Source organism: Myodes glareolus, chromosome 6, assembly GCF_982192425.1.
Source record: "Myodes glareolus chromosome 6, mMyoGla1.1, whole genome shotgun sequence".
NCBI classification, from domain to species: domain Eukaryota; kingdom Metazoa; phylum Chordata; class Mammalia; order Rodentia; family Cricetidae; genus Myodes; species Myodes glareolus.
This window is the reverse complement of record NC_142031.1, coordinates 79,333,423-79,356,504: the sequence shown is the minus strand read 5'-3', so window position 1 is coordinate 79,356,504 and position 23,082 is coordinate 79,333,423. Positions and strand designations below refer to the sequence as shown.

Below are 23,082 nucleotides of genomic sequence, written 5' to 3'. Positions count from 1 at the left end.
ACATTTGTTGTGATGTTGCTGTATGCATCCCCAGCTCCTGTATATGTCCTCTGTATCTCAGTTCAAATACTGACTTCCCTAAAAATCTGTGCTTTCCATTTCTGAACATCTTCTTTCTTTAAACAGTACATTCCTCCTCTCCTCTTACTCTACCTCCTCATCCTTTTCTACTGTTAGAGATCTGAGCTAGGGGTTTGTGTACACTGGACAAGCATCTAGATTCCTTAGTTTTATTATTTATATGTCTGGGGTTACCATTGGCCTCATATTTCCGGCTGTTAGTGTGTCCACGTGTGTCCTCATTATTACAGGTTCTTTAACCATTTCCCAGATTTTGGAAATGAATAAAAACTGATTCTATTGCATGCACCCAGTGTAGCATCGTCATTACTTGCATAGTTCTTGCTGTTTGTCAGAAGTCGATGTAATTGATATAGTTAATAGGCTATCAAAATGTCATGAACCAAACACTTACTTCACGATGGCTTCTACTGAATTTCTCTTGGGTAATAAGAAACCTTTTAGAAATGATGGGACTGAAAACCACTTTGAATAGTATTTCAGTGTTTTGAGTTCATGTTGTCTGCTACTTTAATGCTCCATTCTTTTTCAATTTAGGAATGTTTATTGTTATTCAGCGCCAATTTTCTTTGTATTATCATTTTGAGTAAAGGCTTCTCTGTGCATCTTTGATTGTCTCTGTAGACCAGATTGGCCTCAAACTCACAGAGATCTGCCTGTCTCTGCCTCTCAAGTGCTGGGACTAAAGGTGTGTACTACCTTGCCTGGCTTGTTAATTTTATTTTAATGTTTCATTATTGTGTATGTTTGGAAGAAATGAGACCGAAACAAAAAAGCCATCTTAGAGAGAGACTCAAAAGATGACTTAGCCGATAAGGAGATTGAGGATTTGAGTTCAATCCCCTGTGACTCTCGTGGTAAAAGGAGAAAACCAAGTCCAGAAAGTTGTCCTCTGACCTCGCCACACATGAGTACACACATGGTCATATGCACAATGTATAAATACGTTAAATTAAATTTATAAGGGTTTTAATATTTTACAACCTAAACCTGTGGGGTCAAGTTTCTATTTTTCTTTGTAATCTCTTCTCAGGTACTTCTTCCTTAATTAGTAAGGCATTCAACTTCGAGTGAATGGCTAAAAATATTTTTAAAAATAGCTAAAATGTAGGTAATCTTTAGTTTGTTTATAATCTACCAGTAAAGTCAGTACTAGAAGATTTCATAGGTTTAATATTGGTATACAGAAACTAGCACCAGATGAACTATTGTCCTTCTTTGATTGCTACAATTGAATATGAGCATAAGAATATTATAAATTATCTCATACCGTATGCAATTACTATATAACCAGTGAAAATATCTAACTGAATAAAAGAAAATCATGTGCTCCAGGAATGCGGAAATAGGCTGCCTGTGGGATCTGAGAACACTTAATGCTCTGTAGTCACCTTGAGTACTTAATTGCAGCTGTAATGTGGATTGTTCTGGAAAGTGGACAGCTTCCTGGGATGTTATCACTTCTGACGATGGAGACACTGAGGAGAACCAGCGGAAGCAGCCTTTTCATTACTCCAGAGCATCATTCAAATACCATCGTCTTCTTTGGGCTTCATGATGTGCAGATGATTGGAAAGCAGAGGATGCCTCAGGACCATGGGGTTTTAACTCTTCCTTGTTACGGCAACAGCTTTGTGAACTGGAATTAAATTGGTATGGAATAGCAATTTTGTGTATTTCATAACCAAGGATTTGCATTGGGAATAAATGAAATGGAAAAGTAAAATAAAAAAGGCTAGACGACAACCCAGTGGCACCCTCGGATATGAGTGGTAGAAGCTGAAATATTTGATTGCAGACATATTGCCAAGAGTTGGGCTGATTGAGAAACATGAAAACTCAGGGTGATGGACTTTAAGGGGCCTATGAGAACTAGAGAGAGTAACCATAAGCAGAAAATATGGAAGGCTGGGTGTGGTGGCAATCAGGGAGCTGAGTCTGGCACTTGGTCTAGAAATAAGTCTCACCCAAAGAGATTCAAGAAACATCAGGAGTTGTAAGTAGTGAAATCTACAAGACAAGACATGGTCTTACTATGTCTGTGTCCAAGTGACAGATGACAAGACACAGTCTTACTCTATCTGTGCCCTGGTGACAGATGTGGGACCTGGAACTTCAGAGAGCTCAGATGTGCACCAACTATGAATGTAAAAATCACTTGAAAGCTATGCAAGGTTAGCGAAGTTGAGCTTTACTTTGCTACAGGCCAAGAGCAAATGTTTTCAGGTAATATTTCTACTAAAAAGTTTCATCATAAATTAGTGACTATAACAAAAATAATAAAGTCAACTTGCTCAACATCTCACACTTTGTAATAGAATCTCGCCATCTTTTCCCATCCTCACTGAGATAGAGTGATCTCAGTATAAGACACATTTAATTTCACAACTGGAACACAGGAAATCCCAGTCATCCCCAGTTATATGGTAACTATCTGAGGTGACAGTTATGTGCCATATGATAATAGTTTCATACAGTATATTTCCCCTTACAGTAATGTGTAAAAGTTTCACATCCCACAGGAGAATCAAAGAACACTAACGGAACGATCCTACTTGACATATAGAGAGACTCAGGCACAATTGACGATTTTAGAAAAGAAGAACCTTGTCTTACTTGAAGCAATTTACAAAGCAAATAAGCATACCAAAATCCCAATGTCAAATCAAACTAACTAAAGAAAAATAGTCAGAATCACAAAGAGTGGAGAGTGAGAGACTCTAGAGCACTCAGCCCTATCTCAAATGCGTTTATCAAATTCATCATCTCAAAGCTCAGGAATCTGTGTGGGAGAAGAGGCAGAAAGACTATGAATTAGAGGTAGTGGAGGACTCCAAGGAAAGAGCATGTTTCAGACACAACAGGACTGATACATATACAAACTCAGAGAGACGATGAAAGCATATGTAAGACCTGAACAAGTTCAAACCTGCCAGAATGCCACCACTGAGACGAGGAAATGGATATAAAGTCCTACCCCTAACCAAGAAGCTATTTGCAAATGACATCTTCCAGGAAAGAGGAAATAAGCTTTAGTCAATGTTGTGTCGTATCACTAGGTGAATCAACAATATTCCAGGAAGGCCCCGTGTCCAGGAGTACTCCATAATTTTTGTATGTTTTTGTTTTGGTATTTTGTGGTTTTTTAATACTTTTAAGCTGTCAGTTTTTCTATTGTTTGTTTTACAGAAAGAAAAAAACCTCGCAGAGTTGGGAGGAGTTGGGGAGGAGAAAGAATATGATTTAAAAACATGACATGAAAAAAAATTTAAATAAAAATTTTAAAAAATAACATCTGCTTGGTCTATTCAACAAAACAAAAAAGAAAAAAAAAACAGCCAGAATCAATCAAACTAACCTTGTAGATAAGTTTTTTTACTTAGATTTTTAAAGGGTTACCATGCATATTTTTCTCTTAAACTATTCTACTTGTGGTTTATATAGTTTTTATCCAAAGAAAGTAATACTTTGTGTGCTGTAGGAATTCCTACCTCCAGTAGTCTTTAAGTTACCTGCCCATTTGGGCGTCACCTCTTATACACTATTTATATTGATTAAAGTGCTCATCTAGTTTCAGGATTTGGTTGCTGTTCCCCATTCAAGCAGAGGATTGTGATCTGTGAATCTTCCCCTAAATAAATAATCCTCTATTATGCTCAATTCTGAACTAGTTTGGGATTTCTTTTAAGTATCCTTCACCTTGTGTAGTTATTTAGGCCCAACTAGAGATTTAATGTGGACTCTACCTGCTTTACACCAATATTCATTCTGGGACTGTCACCTTGAAATCAGTTGCCATGACTACTTAGTCCCTTCAGGTGGAGGTAGAGAAGCTAAACCTTGGAAAAGTTCTCATCAAACTTTCAAGTTGGGTTTAACTGTAGTTTGTTCAAGGATGCTCAAGAAGTTCTATGACTTGTTAGTTTCTTTTCAATATGTCTGAGGGTAAATGGCTGCTGCTGAATTCTACAATGGGTGAGATTAATCTTGGCCATTTGGTTTTTTTGGTGTATGCTGTCTTCTTTAAGAAAAAATAATTTTTCAGTTAGTATTTATAAAAATCTTTGTAGGTATAATACTATGAAAATATCTTTTTATAAGTTTTAGTCAATAAATTTAATATCCACTTCAAAATCTTGTTCTGTTGGTAGCCTTTCCCCACTGCAATTTAAAATGTGTGAATGAATTGTACTTTGGGAACCTGATGCTTAGAAATTATAGATGTATTTTCTTCTATTCCTCTGTGTGTGTGTGTGTGTGTGTGTGTGTGTGTGTGTGTGTGTGTGATAATGCAAAGGCATGTTGGGGAATTTCTCTTGAGCACACGATTTCCCAAGTTGCTATAGAAACAGTTATGATGGAGAAGATTAATAATCCTATATATTCTGCATATTGTAAAAGAAATTTAATAGATTCTTTTAGTTTTTAATCTCTTTGGCTATTTGCATGGGAAACCATACATCATTTCCCCTGTGTTGATAACTAAAATTCTGATTTTCCAACTGCTAGATCCACTGAAAAAACATAATGATAACTTATATTTGTCTTGACTTATTTTATAGATAGAACTTATTATTTTCAAATCACTCCATTCTCCAGATGATAAATATTCATAAGAACAAATTTATTAAATATTCACTATGCTTCAAGTCACACAAAAATCAAGTCGTACTTATTGCATGCACATCTTGTAACTAAATATATGCTATCAATGCTAAGAACTTGAAGTGCCATTTGTTGTCTGAAAAGCATGATGGCTATAGGGAAAAGCTTTTGTATTTCAACATGATGCTACATTTTAAATGCAAAAGCAAAAATTAACAGTTGGGTGGAATTTTTCTACTCATCAGTTTATTTTAATGATCAATATATTTTGTTAGTTTTGTTAAATTGACAAGAGTTTTAAAATTCCAGCAAATACATGATAATTACGTGTTAAGCATAGCTTTAAGGGATAGTGGAAATGTTCTACCACTTTTTATGATAGGAAAAGATTAACCCAAATAACAACAGAATATGGTTAAGATTTAATAGTCTCTTTGCTGAGCTGAACCAGAACAACAGCAGCAGATATTCTATAGTGGAGAAGGGAGGGACATGAGGCCTCAATTTTACACAAAGAATTTCAGGCAAATAAGGAATGCTGAGAATGAAAGAAATAGTTTTTCCTAGGAAAGAGCATGCCAATTGGTTATCCAACAAAAACTGTCAGCCCTGAGAACATATATACAAGTAACATTATATAGACTGAGCAGATTATATTTAGGAATATACGTATATGTATATTCATATATGAAGAAAGGCAGAAACATATCACCTGGCATGTGACTATATATGTGTATATTCCTAAATATAATACAACAATAATAAATATATTATAATAGATAATTATAATATATTAAATAAATAATAATTTAATATATGTTATATATTATATAAGTTATTTTAGGAATATATATGTGTACACACACTATCTATATATGCATCCAATGAGAAAAGAGGTCATGAATTCAAAAGAGGGTAAGAAAGGGGTATATAGGAGGGTTTAGAGGTAGAAAAGAAAAAAGAAGAAATTATGTAATTATATTATTATCTCAAAAAAATAAAGAAAAATCTAAAAAGCAATCAAAAATTTATGATGATCAAGTTCAGTATAAACAATCAGCTAACAACTGTATCTATAACCACTTTGTTTTATTTTGTTTTAAGACAGAGTCTCACTGGAGCTCAGACTGGCTTCAAACTCATAGTGATCCTGCTGCATCAGTCTCTTCGATGAGTCACCACAGCTGACACAACTATGATTGAATGATAAAGAAAACCATGCCTCAATGTCGTCCCAGGAAAGAGAGGGAAGAATAATGGAAAAGAGAGGCGAATTAGAACAAAGTATAATTGCTGTGTGATAATGTTCTTGCTCCCTCAAAAGATTTGTCACTCATAATAGTTTAATAAAACACCGATTGACCAATAACAAGACAGGAAGTATAGGCAGGACAGCCAGACTCTATATGGAATTCTTGGAAGAGGAAAGACAGAGACACATTACCAATCAGTTGCAGAGGAAGCAAGATGATAATGCCTTACTGAGAAAAGGTACCAAGCCATGTGGCTAAACGTTGCTAAAAATCATGGGCTAACATAAGTTTTATTTTTTTTTTGTTTATTTATTAAGAATTTCCACCTCCTCCCTGCCTCCCTTTTCCCTCCCCCTCTCCCCCTCCCCCTCCCTCTCTAGTCCTAAGAGCAGTCAGGGTTCCCTGCCCTATGGGAAGTCCAAGGTCCTCGGAGCTAGTTAATAATAAACCTGAGTTAATAGTCCAAGCAGTTTATAATTATTATAAGCATCTGTGTATTTCTGTAGGGGACTGAATGGCTGCAGGGCAGGGTGGTACAGAAACATCTAACTACATATAATAACAAAAAGAATGAAAATGGAACAGTGAAACCCAGTAATCCATAAAGTAATCCTTAAAACTACATTTTTAAAATGTCATCACTCCAGTGAAGTTATTTCAGTACAATTGCTTGTGGATTGTTTTGGTTTGTTATTTAAAGTGTGTTTAATTACTAACATTAACTTATAACCAGTATTTAATTCAAATGTGTTTGGAATATATGTGTGTGTGTGTATGTCTCCGTGTTAGTCATTCAATTGGAGTGGTCAAGAGGATTCATTTACTTATTTACTTTATGATTTTACTTTTGCAACAAATAAAGTGGTAGCCCAAGAGGAGACAGATTATTTTGAGTTCTTTGAAGGTGTCAGTATAAGGAGGGGAATGAATATGTGACAGCAGCCTCCATTCTGATGTTTGGCTTTCCACCCAGTTTTGAACTTTTTAAATGGAAGCCTGAGCAGTTTTCTTAATAGGGCTTCAAAATCTCAGATACTAGATGAAGACTAAGTGGTGCTCAGTTGAAATTCTCCAGCTCTGCTGTGGATAAAATCTCCTGTCTTTTTCATGATTGAAAAACTGTTTATTTTTATTATATTTAAATTAATTAAATCAATTTTAGGCAGTTATATTCAGTAAAAGTATTTCACAAGATTCCCTGAATGGAACATTTCCTGTGGAACATTAACTATTTAAGTAAATGTGAGCCAATGAGCATCCTGATGCGTGGATAATTCAACCCTTTTTCTATTTGCTAAACAGCACATTAGATCCAATCTAATGTAAAGCATCTACCACTTGGTTCTGGCTTGCTAAGCTGGAAAATGGACTATTTACTCAACTTGATAGTTCTTTTACCACAGGATATCAGCATATGTTATGGAGCTGAGAACAAAAGGAAGAATTTGAATTTTGAAAGAAGCTAATAAAATGAAGAGAGTGACTTTAATTAAAATCCAGGGTATTTTAGGAAGCAACCATTCTCAGACTTGCTTGCTAAGAATAGATGTGCATGTATATATACTTCTGTTCTGGCCCAGAATATTACCAAAACAAATTTCAAACTATAATTTATTAATAAAAGATTATGAAGATTTTGAAGCCTTTCTAAAAAGAAGTATTTAAACCTAATTTGTTTTTCCACTAATACTAGCAAAATTAACGTTCTTACTTTCACAGTTGTGCATACATTAGATTGACAATATACATTGCCATCAAAGTAATGCTTCTAAGTATAATTTATATGCACAGTTTCTTTGTTCAGATGGAGATGAACATAAAAGCAGAATGAGGTATGTTAGAAAAGAAAAACAGGGATGGCCATCTCTGAGAGAAAAACCACCTAAAATGTGACACACAGGAAAATCACCAATTTGAACAACATCTAATAAGGACCTCAGGAAGTGAAGGTGAAAGGATGGTCTCTCTAGGGGTACACTAGTCAATATTGTCTGAATCAACCTGAGACAGGCTCTCATATAGAAGGGCCAAGTGATTTGACTGACTGGAGCACTGGCTAGAAGAGAAGGGGGAAAAAGACAGCTTAGTAGTAGTCTCAGACAGGTCAAAATCAAACCCTCGCTGACGCCCTGCCTTCCTCTGAAGTCTGGTCTCTATTCTTTGGTCACAGGGGTGATGTGGAATTTCCCTCTATATGCTGTGATCATCACTGATAAATAAAGGAACTGCTTTGGGCCTATAGCAGAGCTATAGGGGACCAGAGCTAGGTAGGGAAAACTAAGCTGAATGCTGGGAGAGAGGAGGTGAAGTTTAGGAGAAGCCATGGAGCCACCGCAGGAAACAGACATGCTGAAATGTTGCTGATAGGCCGTGACCTCTTGGTGATGCACAAATTAACGGAGTTGGGTGAAATTAATATGTAAGAGTTAGCCCATAAGAAGCTAGAGCTAATGGGCCAAGAGGTGATTTAAATAATACAGTTTCTGTGTCATTATTTCAGTTCTGGGCAGCAGGGCCCTACAAGCAGCCCCTCCTTTCAAAAGAAGGGAAGTAAAACAATTTCTAAAAGGGGTCCCATTTGATCCTACTAGAGTTTTAATCAGTACAGAAAATAAAAAGGGGCCTCATAGGAACCAGCTGATTAACTGAGAGACTACTGTGTGAGGGATGGCGGATGTACGGTGAGAGGCAACTGAGAGAGTTGGGTAGCAGAAACAGCATATATATATATATAATATTCCATGAAGCTAATAAGGTTAATAGAAGACTGCTGTCAGGGCTATAGTTTGGGTGAGTAAGGACCAATTTTACACAGAAAATGAACAGGTGAACTTTTCATTATATCTTTAATTAATTGAGGAGAGGATCATGTGCCATGGAGCATATATGGAGGCCAGGGGACAGCTTGTAGGAGTTAGTTCTCTCCTTCTACTATGTGAGTCTTTTATATTGAATCAGATCATCAGGCTCAGGCAGGCGGATCAGGCACCTTTTCTAGCTGAGTCATCTCACCAGCCCCAAAGAAGCATGTTTTGAAGGAAAAATAATGAAATGAATTTTAGATGTTCTTAACTTGAAGTGGTGAAAAAACTTGCTGTGAAATGAAATGAAATAAGGAGCATTCTACATACCACAAAATATTATTTAGGGAATCAATAGATTTTTCTTAATTGATTGGTAGTATTAATTGGTTTTAATGCACTGCTGAAATATTTTGGGCTACTAGTCACTGATGGAAACACAGCCTGATTTCACGAATGATCTGATTTGCTGTGCTAGATGACTCCTGCTTAGAAACAGTTAAATTTATGCTGTGTGCGGAAATCCAGTAGATTTGGCTCCTGGATGTAAGTAAGCAGGAATGGAGGGTGGAAGCATTTGCATGCGGCTCATGCAATGACGATGAAATAACCTGTCTGTTTGTGATGTGAATGCAGCGTAAATAAATGATACTTATATTTCACCTGAAAACACTTGTTTGCTTTTTAAGGAACAGTACATATGATTTGGATATAGCAGATGGCTAGTATGTATTAGGTCCTGCATTTAACCCACAGCATGAGAAAAAGCTAAGCCACTAATTAAACCACAAATCATTTTGTCATTCTCTTACTCCAACTTCAAGTTTATACAACACAAAGAGTAAAGTGAGCTTTTGAACACAAACATACTGTTTCTTTAAAAATTTTACATTTTAGTAGCTTTTGTTACACAGAAAATGCAAACATGGTTATCAGCTGAGAATATTGGTTAGCTAATAAACAAGTAAATATATACTATTGAACTGTGCCATGACTAGTTCTGTCAAGAAGAAAGAAGAGGAGGAGGGAAGAGGGGGGTGGAGGAGGAAGAGAAGATGAAGCAAGAAAAGATTAAGCTTAATTAATATCCTGTCAAGAAGAAGGAAGAAGAGGAGGAGGAGGGAGGAGGAGGTAGAGGAGAAAGAAAAGGAAGAAGAAGAGAAGCTGAAACAGGAAGAGATTAAGTTAATTCATATCTAATCAGGAAAAGGAACCATGCATTAGCAGAAAACAATGAGAAGCAGGGCTCTGAGTAGAAGGTAATATGACTTCCTGGCCAGGAGAGCAGGTCCCAGTGCAGAAGCTACTCATTTTTGCTCCTTGAGCAGCTCTGCCATATCCAGCAAGTAAGTTATCCTCCTTGACTTCCTTATTTACATAATACAAAGCTATTTATACTGACTTCATTAGTTCTATAAGAATTAAAGATAATAATAATTACAAAATGCTAAAGGCAATTCCCTGCACACAGTAACCATTCAGTAAGTATTTTTCCTGATATACATAATTATTGCTGTTCTGCAAATTAAGAGCCAAATGGTAAACATGGGTTTGAAATAAGGCTTTCAAATGGAAAGAATAATGGGCTCTGAATGGTCCTGTGTTATGCCTTTTAAAAAACCATGTAGACCCTGTGAAGAGAAGATAGGCTCTACTATAAATCTCAGCTATCTGTCCATTTAATATCAATTTATTTAATATCAATATATGATGTTATATGCAAAACATCATATCATTTGATATAAGGTATTAAGGACTACAAGGTGCTAAGCTTGAGAAACACAAAGATTTACTTTGGATAACAGTGAGATTCAAATGATGAGGTCATTCATGGAGAAGAGGACAGAGGACCCATCCCTTTCCAGTAGTCTTTGCTACTAAGTAGACAAGGAACACAGGATAATCACCTTGTAGAAGAGAATTTTCTATCTTCTTCAATGTTTCCTTGGAAACATTATTCTTATAGCCCAGTGGCTTTACAAAGTGTATGTTTTAGGCAGGGAAAAACACTTGAAGGCCAGGTATGGACTCCCATATTCATTGTTCTCCTAGGTTTCAGGAGGTAAATTCAAGTTCTATTCAATTCTGTAATGAACTTGGTTACATCTTCAGTAAGTTTCTGAAGACTCACTAGTTGTGTAGCATGAAGATGCATGAAGATGTAATGTGTAGCATGAAGATGCATGAAGATGTAATGTGTAGCATGAAGATGCATGAAGATGTAATGTGTAGCATGAAGATGCAAATTGTAGTATGAAGATGCAAATGTGCAGCATAAAAAGATGTAAATGTGTAGCACGCAGATGCAAATATGTAGCATGAAGAAGATGTAAATTTATAGCATGAAAATGTTAATGTGCAGTATGAATGCATAAATGTGTAGTCCGAAGATATAAAGGTGTAGCCTGAAGATATAAATGTGTAGCATGACGATATAATGTGTAGTATGAAGACACAAATGTGTAGTATGAAGATGCAAATGTATAGCATGAAAAACATGTAATGTGTAGCATAAAAATATGTAATGCACAGCATAAAGATTCAAGTGTTCAGCGTGAAGATCTAGATTTGCTGCACTGAAGATGTAAATATAGCATGAAGACGAAATGCGTCAGCTTTGCAGTCCTCACCATTCCCCCAGGAAATTCTACTGCATCTAAATCTATTTTCCCAGACAGAGTTGTTTTGTGCCAAAAAATCTACTATTTTGACTAAATTTACTGACCTAATTCAGTCACACAGACAAACAATTCAGTTAATTCAATTGGCTTGGAGAACTTTCACTGAATTAATTGATTTTTCTTTTAACACCTTAACTGACTGAGATACTAGACTGTACATCTGGGAATGTGTCTTCTGAACAACTAAAAAGACAATTCTTTCTTCTTATCTACACCATGAATGCTTGTATGGAAAAGAATCTAGATATATGGCACAGTCTCCTGTAGAAACCTTTCCTATAGCAGATATTTTAAAAAGACAATTTCTGTCTCTTGTCCTTTCAATTCCAGACTCACCCCTACTTCCTCGGGCAGTTGGAGTGTTTTTCTGAAGTTCCAATAAAGCACATATACTTTCCACAGACAACTGGGGAAAATTTTTGAATTGTGGCCAATAGAAAGATGCATTTTAGAAAGCAAACTTATAAATATTAAAATTTTATATTATTATTCTACCTTCTAATTTAACACTCCAAATATATTTTTAAAAAATGGCAACTGAGTAAGTTGAAATGTTATTAGTAATTTGCTTCCATCCACACCAAATGCTAATGACATTTATTCAGAGCATTCCATTTTCTTTCCTACCAAAGGAGTCTAATTTTAACAAGTTACCATTCTAAGCATTGCATCTGGTGTTTTGTTTGCTAGAACAGATTTGTTGGGCAAGTTCACCAACACATTATGATCAAGCATTGTTTAGATTAATAGAACATGAATACATAAGGCTGCATTATGATCTAAGTTTTATTTTGCATGCTAAGTGCTCTCCTTTGCAGAATTTCAATTCATTCCATGGTCTGCTACTGCATATCTTTATAAACTATCTTATTACACTAAATGGTGTCCTTGTTTAAAAAAGTGCAGCCTAGCAACAACAGCAAATACATAAACTTTATAAAAGTTTTTACTGGAGACTATTTTTAATTTATATATTCAAACTAGAAAAAAGTTATCAATGTTCTTGTAGTCATCCAAACTACAACTAAAATCATGGTTGGTTTTCAAGTTCTTACCATTTCTTGATGAATTATTAGCCATATAGCTCCTACAACTCAGGGTTCTTTTTCTTTTTATATCATGTATGATCATGTTCCAAAATTGAGCTATTTTTGACTGTTGCTGATACAAACAATATCCTTTCCCATTCTTCTGATTTGATACCAAATTCACTTATCATTCCATGATCATGGCGAGAAGAGAAGAGAAAGGAGCATATGTGGAAGAGCCGAGCAAGATAATTGAGAAAATATATCAGAACCCACAGTGTATATTTTCCTATTTTTAGTAAAAATGAGAACTTGGTCAGAGAAATTCAAAAAAGTATTATGAAATACTTGCTATACATTAAGCAGTATGGTAGATGTGAAGTTTAAAACAAAGATGCCATATCACGCCGTAAGCCCTGTGTAGACAGCTAGTTCCTTTAACATGCATGGGCACAAAGTTGACTACTTTTGACAGTGACTGCATTGGTACTTTCTTCTCTGAAATACTCTACTTGCAGAAGATGGTATTAAAGAAAAGATTTCTAAGGAAGAGAGAGATTATGGGATAGATATGAAGCAGGGAGAGAAGATGATGACGTAGGCTTGATGACTAGAGAAGCAACTACCTGGGAATACTTATCAGAGAAAGCCTGAGACTTACCCATGTGTTTATGGGCACATTTAAACCAGAAAACAACCAAGCTATACAACATTTAAAAACATCAAGCAGTGGTCTGTTCATGGAGCTCCTAGCAATAGGATCAGGAGCTTGAGCTGACTTTTGGAAATGTATTCCCCATGCTGGCTTGCTTCTCCCAGCCTTGATGCAGGGGGAGAAGCTTGGTATTTCCTCAACTTGATGTGCCATGCTCTGTGGATGCCCATGGGAAGGCGGCCCCTTTCTGAATTGAGACACAGGAGGAATGGGGAGAGGGGAAGATGGGATGTGGGGTTGGGAGGAGTGTGAGGCGAGGAGTGAGGAGAAACTGTGATCGGAACATAAAATAAATGAAAATTTTAACTAATAAAAAACAAACAAACACCCAGCAGTATGATTGCCTGTATTCAGCACAGAGACAGAAAGCATGGGAGAAAAGCTACAAATGTATATTTTCAAATCAAGATTTTTATTGTGACTTTGTGTCCTAGAGATAGTACAAACACCCCCACTGGTATGGGAAAATTCTGTCAATTATATTTTAAATAAACGCTGATTGGCCAGTAGCCAGGCAGGAAGTATAGGCAGAACAACCAGACAGGAAGTAGATGCAGGTCGATGAGAACAGGAGAATTCTGGGAAGAAGGAAGTCCTAGTATGCCGTCCTGACTCAGCCACAGAATAAGTAAGATGAGACTGCCTCACTAAATAAGGTATGGAGCCACATGGATAGCATAGACAAGAATAATGGGCTAATATAGATTATAAGAATTAATAAGAAGCCTGAGCTAATGGGCCAATCAGTTTATAATTAATGTAGACCTCTGTGTGATTTCTTTGGGACTTAATGACTGCTAGAACCAGGCAGGACAGAAAACTCAGCCAACACTCAGGTACTACAATGAAGCTCACAAACTTCCTATCACAATCACTCAGAGAGGATCTCTCCCTGTTGATGATGGAGAGATGATAGCAATGAGATATTATAGACTTTTGGCATTGACTTACATGGAGCTCATAAAAACCAAAAAGATAATTAAAATTGTGATCATTTTGTTTGGAGGAAATCCTTTTGAAGCAATGTATCTTATGAACTTTAAGTAATTTCCCCTGAGTCACGTGGTTGGAAAGTCTTAGAATCCTGACTGCGTACTTTCTAATATCCTGCCATACATGTTACCATGCCACTAAGCATTCTCTTTTGAATTTGGTGCATCTCCCAACACAGTTCATTCAAAATTAAATTTAAGAAAAAGTAAAATATTTATTGCCTTAAGATGATGACAATTAATGCATATTATAATGAGTATTATACCTATATAAGTTAACCTAAGTAAAAATAATAACTATTGGTAGAAGTACTTTTTTTTCTTGACAGATTGAGCCCTGAAATGTTATGGATTTTTTCCACTATTAATTAGGTAAACTCACAAATCAGAATTCTCTGCTTGAATGGAGAACAGAGATCAAATCCATCAATCCAGCAATTTGAAAGAGCAGTTGGTGAAAAGGAGAAAGGGGTGGACACAGACTCTGCATCTGCATATATAGTCTAAGAGGCCATGCCCTCATAGGTGGGTAACCACAAGCTCTAAAATTTCCTACAACACCAACCCAGTGGAATTTGTAGCAGAATACTTTCAATTGTCTCCCACTGGATCACTGAACTGAATTAGTACATGAATCAAGACCCTTCACCCTGCTAAATGTGCTAATGTTTGAGAATTAATGGATGAATATCCCATTCTCCATTTTCTCACAAAGTGAGTCTACAGCTTTCCCTCTTTTCATTTATTTGATTGTTCAATTGGTTGATTGTTTTGATCCCAAAATTTGATCCCAAGAATTGTTTGAGAGCCAAAAGGTAGCCCAGACTAAGATCAGAGAAGCTGGGCTCTCAGACTTTACATCATATACTGTGATTTGAATGCATGGAGGAAATGTGCCTTGTTCTGTTGTCTTTGTCATTATTCCCATTGTCTATACAGTACAAGTTACTGCTCAGAAGACTAGAGAAACTAGGAACAGGGTGACTCTTCCCTCTTCTTTTAAGGAAAACAGTAGGCAGGAAGCCTTAGGAGGAACAAAAGCACTCAGTGGCTGGGAGCTTGCTTTCTGAATCAGGCCAGGCATTCAGTTAAATCAACCTATTCTACTTGGAATGTAAGAGAAAATAGGTGGGCAGGAAAGAACACACCCACCATCTCAACTCAGAAAAGGCTTGGTGTTAGGACGCTTGCCTTTCTGCTAAGTATAGCAGGGCAGTTCTATTATCTCTGCACTTGCCAACTTAAGCAGGAGGATCACAGGTTTAAGGCCAACCTCAGCTATGAAGTGAGACCCTATCTCAAAACAACAGCAGAGCATAAAAATACGTGAATGGGTTTTCTAAAAACATCTAAATCAAAACAACTTGCAGCTTGGAGAAAGAAAAAAAATGACTTTCGTTAGAAATGCACAAACAAGAATGCCAGCAGATTTTAAATTGCAAGCATGCCAATAAATGTTAATTAATGCATCGTTTAGTAAATACTAATAAGAAAATTATATCAGGTACAAATTTATAAATAACAGTCATTACAAAGTCTGTACCCTTATCAGCTGAGTGTGTCTAGGCATTGTTGGGGTATGTTATTTTAGGGTGTTCTGTTTTTGTTTATGCTGCATTTCCGTAACTCTCTATGAAGCTGTGATTCTTTGCCTGACTAAAACACCTGATGGTCTAATAAAGAGCTGAGTGGGCAATAGTGAGGCAGGAGCAAGGATAGGGAGGGCGAGCAAGCAGAGACTATAAATAGGAGGCGAAATGAGAAAGAAGAGGAAGAGAACAAGGAGAGGAGGACACCAGGGACTAGTCACCCAGCCACACAGTAAGCCATGGAGAAAGAAGTAAAGAAACGTATACAGAAACAGAGAAAAATAAAGGCTCAGAGGCAAAAGGTAGACTGGATAACTTAAGGTAAAACAAGCTGGCCAGAAACAAGCTGAGCTAAGAATAAGTCTCTGCGTGTGATTTATTTGGGAGTTGGGTGGTGGGCCACCCAAAAAAGCAAGAAAAGTAAAGCATCACACAAGACATAGCCTAGTCTTTCTGAGCCTCATTTGTTTATGGTTAAGAGACTGAATACATCTCTTAGGAAGATTCTGTGACGCTCTCATGAAGTGAGGTATACATCACAAAGCCTGTCAGAGCCAATAAATAAATGACCAAATGAGCTGTTTAAGTTAACTCCTGAGCTGGGTGGTGGTGGCACATGCCTTTAATCCCAGCACTGGGGAGGCACAGAGAGGACATCTCCATGAATCTGAAGACAGCCTAGTCTACAGAGTGATTTCCAGGACAGGCTCCAAAACTACAGAAAAGCTCTGTCTCGGAAAAAAGAAATCCAGACAACTCCTGGCTAGTGCATAGTGTTAAGACCATAGTTTGAACAGACTTTCTTTCCCGTGTCCAAAAATTGTGTAATACACTATTTCTCCCTATGAACCCAGTGAAAATGTGTAGAACTCAACTGAAGAAAATGACTAAGCCTCATCTCTCTGCGAGTACATGACACACACAGAGCAAGCCATCTTTACATCAATACTGCTCTTTTATACCATACAACATTACCTTGATTTTTAAAAATACACTGAAAAGCGACTTTGCAGATGGGTGCTGGTAACAGTCTCAAAATCATCATATTTAACAACTTGGCTTATTTAGATTACACAGTACAAAAACAAACCAATTAAGATGAACCATGTCTTGGCTGGTTAATAAGAACAAGGAAAGTAAAAAGAAACAACATTTGAGTATTGAACAATGGTACAGCTTGGTCTGTTCCAAAACCTAAAGTCTTAAACAACAGGGAGTCACTGTGACATGCAGTATTGTTCTTATTAGTAGGGAGAGCTAGTACTATCAGACACCACAGCTGACATGAGTTGAAATGCTCAATATCTAATATTTCCATCTGTCCTATAAGCTCCCAGGAAATGGTGTGTGTCATATTGTAAACATAAGGAGAACAAAATCAGTTCATAATTCTAGAATAATTTCAAAAATTGGCTGAGCATATATGTTCCATGATCTTAATACTTCTATTATGAGAAGGATGATGCCATTGGTCTCAGTAAATCATGGTACAGCCTCATTCATTATATCACATTGGTACAGAAGTTTTACATACACCCACATATATTTGGATCATATGCAAGTGTAACTGTATGAGTAAAAAGTGTTTATTCATTATTCAACAACTGAGAGTCTACTAGGTTTGTTGTGCTATGATATGTGCAATTTAGACAAGGCACACTGATGGGACTTTGAACAAAGGTCACACTAGGAAGGCTTTATTCTTCAGTCCTAATTCCAATGGACATGAATAAAAATTTGGAACAAGACAGGAGATGTATCTGAATACAGAAATGTTGGTGAAATGTCCAGGGGTTTATAAATTTTGGACCTGGAAGCACTCTATAGAGCCTGGTTCAGAATCTGTTAGTTTTATCAGGAAGAGAATCCTAATTTTTTGCTCCTTCACATTCCTGACTGCAGCACCTCAGAAGTAAAGGTGCTCTTTCAGGAAAGTAACTTCTTTAAGAAGGAACTCTGGTGATGATAACAACTAGCAATTTCTTTCTTAACGAAGAAGAAAGATTTAGAAAGCATGGTTGCCTAGCAGGAGGGAGAAACACTATCCGAACCTCAACAGCCACAAAGAAGTCACTGCATTGTAGAACAGTGAAGTTATTAATGTTGACCAGGATGACCCTGAGGTATCAAAAAGAGGTTAACTTACATTAGCTGTTTCAAATTAACCAAGTGGGAAGGATGTATTACTTTCATAATCATAAGGCAAAAGGAGGGAGCTTTATTACATGAAATGAAACCTTACTTCTGTGACTGTTCATTTTTGTGAAATGATCTTTCCTAATGGCATCAGATATTATTATATAAACCAATCTATCCATCTATGCACATTATTTCATACAATTTTCTTTATCGTTTAGTTGAGTTATATTACCTACTATGGCTATCACAGTAAATCTCGTCAAACTGCATTAGCATACACTAATTACAGAAATAAATCACCCAGATGGATAATAATTAAAAATTGTATTTTTAGGCTAGATACTAAGTTTGATAACTTTGGAGCATTCTATAAAATACATTTGCAAGGTTGAACATGGAAATACATACTATGCAACGGTCTCTGTTTTGCTACAATTGGGTAACTGCCTAGATACATCTTTCTGCCTTGAAAGAAGTCACAAATTGATATATACTGGCAACCCCTAAGCAACTACTTCCATTAAATACAATCTGTGTGTGGATTATGACACACATAAGGGTGATATTTGCTCAGAAGTTCAGATTAATGTCTATACTGAACAGTTAAAGCAAGACCATGACAGCTTCTTTTTGTTTCATGTTTCCTTCCTTTAGAAATTCACTGTTTATCCACAATACCTACAGCTGCCTGCACCTGCGACTATGCGAAGTCAGACATGTTAAAATGCAGTTATGGATTTGGGAAGGGTTCATTATGCCCAGTGCTCCCTAAGCTATTGCCTGACAGATTTAAAAACAGGGGAAGTCAGTATCTTCAAATGTGTACATACTGGTGAGTCTAGCAGGCTCCAGTAGATAGCTTCAGACACATGGTCACACACACGACTATGATTAAATCCAGTGGGTCACAGAAGACATAAACATGAGAAAAGGACTAAGGGCTCTGTGTGTGTGTGTATGTGTGTGTCTCTGTTTATGTATGGGTGTATTGTGTGAGTATGTGTGTCTGTATGTATGTGTATGTTTATGTATGTGTGTGTATGTATGTGTGTGTGTGTGTGTGTGCGAAGAGTGCTGGGTATATAAGACAGTGGGATGGTAAGAACAATTAAAATGTATCTGTTACATTTCATAAAATGTATAAAACTGTCAACAAATTTAATTAATAAAAACTTTAAAAAATATTTGTACATATAATTTTGGGAATTTTCCTTCTTTCTCATAGACAAATATGATCCAAACATTAACTAGAGGTTAGGAATAACATTGAAATGAGTTTGTCTAATTGTGAATGTGTATCCACATGGGTGTGGCACACATGGAAGCTGGAGGACAACTAGAAGGAGTCAGTTCTCTCCCCCACTACTTGCCCCCCAGGGATCCAACTCCCATCCCCAGGCTTGGCAACAGATGTTGTCACCCTCTGAGACTCCATGTCTCCCTTGCAGATGAGAGATTTAAATGCAGATCAGAATGATATCTTCAACTAATCAAAAAGGCAAAATGGAAAATTACATTGATTTTCAAAATATTATGTTTTATTCTAAATATTTACTTATTTTATGAGTATGTATATGTGTCTGAGTGTGTATCTGTGCACTGTGCGTACGTGTATTGACCTCAAAGGTCAGAAGAGAGCATTGGATCCCCCGGAGCTATAGTTACAGGAGGTTGTTAGCCACCCAACATGGGTGCTGGGCATGGAACATGGTCTCCTGTAAAACCAACAAGTAGTTTTTTGCCACCAAGCCATCTCTCCAGTTACAAGAGATACAATTTTCTAGCTTATTCTAAATTATCAAATTACATGATGGGTTTTTCTTAAAGATGGATGAAATAAGTTTGTGTCATAAAAATGACATCAAACTTAAACAACAAAAATAATCACCTTAATTTGCTTCTTTTTCCTATAACTTTAGTTTTGGCTTTTCTTTTTGATATCATTTTCCATTCTTTTGTCCTGTAAATATGGACAAATTCCACCATCTATCTCTTGGCATTTAGATCTCTCCAAAAATGAAGTCTGTTTTCCCAAAGGAATAGAACCAATATACCAAAGATTGGCTCATATACGCACGTGTCACTGGCTTCCGTAGTTGTCCGTCTTGGCATTTCGACTTAATAGCACACAAATTAGGAACACTTTAGTTCTCTCACAAGCTTTTATTTCTCAGTTAGAGCTTGAAAACATTGTGTTCTGATTCTTGGAATGATCCCATTTCATACAGCATTAATTCTTCCAACTTTTATTCTAGAATACTTTCTTATTTCTGCTCCTTTGCACTTTTCTCTGGACTCACAGAACTGGGGGGGGGGGGATATTAAGAGTAGTATCTGGTCCTTTCTCTCCTCAAGTGCTACTTATATTTCATTTTCCTAATTTTGCTTTATCCTGTCATTAGTTTATTTGAAATATTAATTGGATAGCTTGTTCTAGTTTCTAATTTTTGACCTTCAACCCATTACAGAAAGACCAGACTTATGATCTCAATGTTTCTAGAAAATGATGGCAGATTTAGTATCTACATTTCAGACATTAGCATTTGGGGAAACTCACTCTCTGTTCTCATGCACATGGCCCAGTACAACTGGTTTAAACATACATCCTGCGTCTGAGAACATTCCTGGAGGCAACTGGCTCTTTCTAGTATCCAGTTCGGGACTTGGAGTTACTTATGACCCCATCTTCTAAGTTGATTATTTCTTTGTTGCCTTGCAATCTCCAAACTAGAAACACATATTTGTGAGTTTACAACTAAATCTCTATATCTCCCAAAAATTATTAGGAAAAAAGAATGAAAATATTTCCAGATAATTTCATTAGGAATGGCCCTCTCTGAATCACAATCTGAACCTGCCTATCACATTAGATCTCCCCTTTACCCATTTATGGTGTCTGTTGGGCATTTGAGTCTGAGACCACTAGTTTATTGGTCATATATACCTTAATAAAAATAATATTTTGGGGGCTGGAGAAATGACTTAAAGGTTAAGAGGACTGACTGTTCTTCCAGAGGTCCTGAATACAATTCCCAGTAACCACATAGTGACTCACAACCATCTGTAATGAAATCTGGTACCCTCTTCTGGCCTGTAGTCATACATGCAGACAGAACACTGTATACAAAATAAATAAATAGATACATCTTTAGAAAAATAATAATAGTGTACTTCCTGCATGGCTGGGTTTAGGGATTATAACGTTGCTAGTATTTATTTTAAAAAAAGACAGAGTACTTAGGACAGATTGCTTTAAGTCTTGACTTCCTTGTTCCTCTCAGCTACAGAACTCATCTGCAATTGAACTTTTTAAGAAAAGTTCTGAGGGTGGAGTGCTGTCTCTGTGAGTAAGGGACCTGAGTTCAAATCCCCAACATCAGAGAGATGAGAGGTAGAGACAGGAGAGTCTGCAGGAGCCTGGTCTCACAGTGATGAACAAAAGGCACTGCCTCATACAAGGTAGAGGGTGAGGACCAACTCTCAAGATAGTATCCTCTGACCACTACATATGTGGGCATGGGAATGCATGCACACACATAGGCTACATATACGCCTATGCTCATACACATGAAAACATACAAAGATTGCTAAAAATGAAATTTGATGAATAAATTCATTTAAAAAGATTCCATTTCTGTGTTTTGTAAAGAAACAGTCACTGACTATTGGAGCAGAGAAAACATACAATCAAACAGCAATAAAAAACACTAGAATCAATTCTCTCCCTATAGCAGGCAGAATTAGGCCAATTCAGGAAATAAATTCAAATGATGCGTTTGTGTCTACATCAGTTCCCCAAAGACACTATGTGCTCTATTGGCCAGATTCCATGGCTACTATCTATTACACATGGGGTTGAAGCTGCAGTTGTAAATGACAGTGAGTTCCCTCAAACTCCTTTAGCCTCAGAATGCCCTTCTGGGGGAAGGAACAGACTATCATACTGATAAAAGGGAATTAGCTATGTCTCTCTGCAATGTTGTACAGGTAATTCAGGAAAAGGGTAGCCCATGTGTTTCCAGTATTCTCTCATACTGCAGAAATATCACTTTTTTAGTAACATTAAGAAAACTTTAAAAATTCTATAAAATGTTACATTAAGTCACATTAAAATTACCAGTAAAAATCCACCCTCCAATTCCAATTTCTTAGGAAGTCCCTGGTTCTACTGTGTCGATAATCTTCATCCCTTCCCAGGGTGAGGACTGCAGAATTAAAGATTACAGGTGAGCATATAAACAAACTAAAAAATAAAAACCACATGATCATCTCATTAGATGCCAAAAAAGCTCTCAACAAAATACAACATTCCTTCATGATAAAGGTCATGAAGAGAGCAAGGATACAAGGAACGTACCTAAACATAATAAAGGCAATATACAGCAAGCTAACAGCCAACATCAAACTAAATGGAGAGAAACTCTTAGCAATTCCACTGAAATCAGGAACAAAACAAGGCTGTCCACACTCTCCATATCTATTCAATATAGTTCTTGAGGTCCTAGCTAGAGAAATAAGACACCAAAAGGAGATCAAGGGGATACAAATTAGAAAAGAAGAAGTCAAACTATCATTGTTTGCTGATGATATGATAGGTTACATAAGCGATCCAAAAATTCCACCAAGGAACTTCTGTGACTCATAAACATTTTCGGTAATGTAGCAGGATACAAGATTAACTCAAAAAATCAGTAGCTCTCCTGTACACAAATGATAAAAGGGCTGGGAAAGAAATCAGAGAAACAACACCCTTCACAATAGCCACAAATAGCATAAAATATCTTGGAGTAACCTAACCAAACAAGTGGAAGACTTGTATGACAAAAAAAGGGGGGAGGGAATTAAAGAAGACATCAGAAAGTAGAAAAATTTCCTATGCTCTTTGGTAAACATAATAACATAATAAAAAATGGCATTTTACTAAAAGCAATCTACAAATTTAATGCAATGCCCATCAAAATCCCAGCAATATTCTTCACAGACCTCAAAAGAACAGTACTCAACTTCATATTGAAAAGCAAAAAACACAGGATAGCCAAAACAATCCTGTACAATAAAAGAACTTCTAAAGGCATCATAATCCCTGACTTCAAACTCTACTACAGAGCTTCAGTGCTGAAAACAGCCTGGTATTGGCATAAAAACAGACAGGAGGGCCCAGATATTAATCCACATACCTTCAAACACCTGATTTTTGA

General features: G+C 36.6%; 1 protein-coding gene and 1 long non-coding RNA gene across 31 annotated transcripts in view; one reads left to right on the top strand and one right to left on the bottom strand.

Annotated features, from left to right (window-relative positions):
* LOC125388185 (uncharacterized) overlaps positions 1 to 1,748 on the top strand; it is a 45,902-nt gene extending 44,154 nt beyond the window's left edge. Inside the window, exon 3 of the long non-coding RNA XR_007228148.3 lies at positions 1,492 to 1,748. This is a non-coding gene — a long non-coding RNA (uncharacterized LOC125388185). The remainder of the gene's footprint in view (positions 1 to 1,491) is intronic.
* Positions 1 to 23,082, bottom strand: part of Nrxn1 (neurexin 1) — a 1,058,343-nt gene that overhangs the window by 714,826 nt on the left and 320,435 nt on the right. The gene's annotated exons all lie outside the window — the stretch shown is intronic.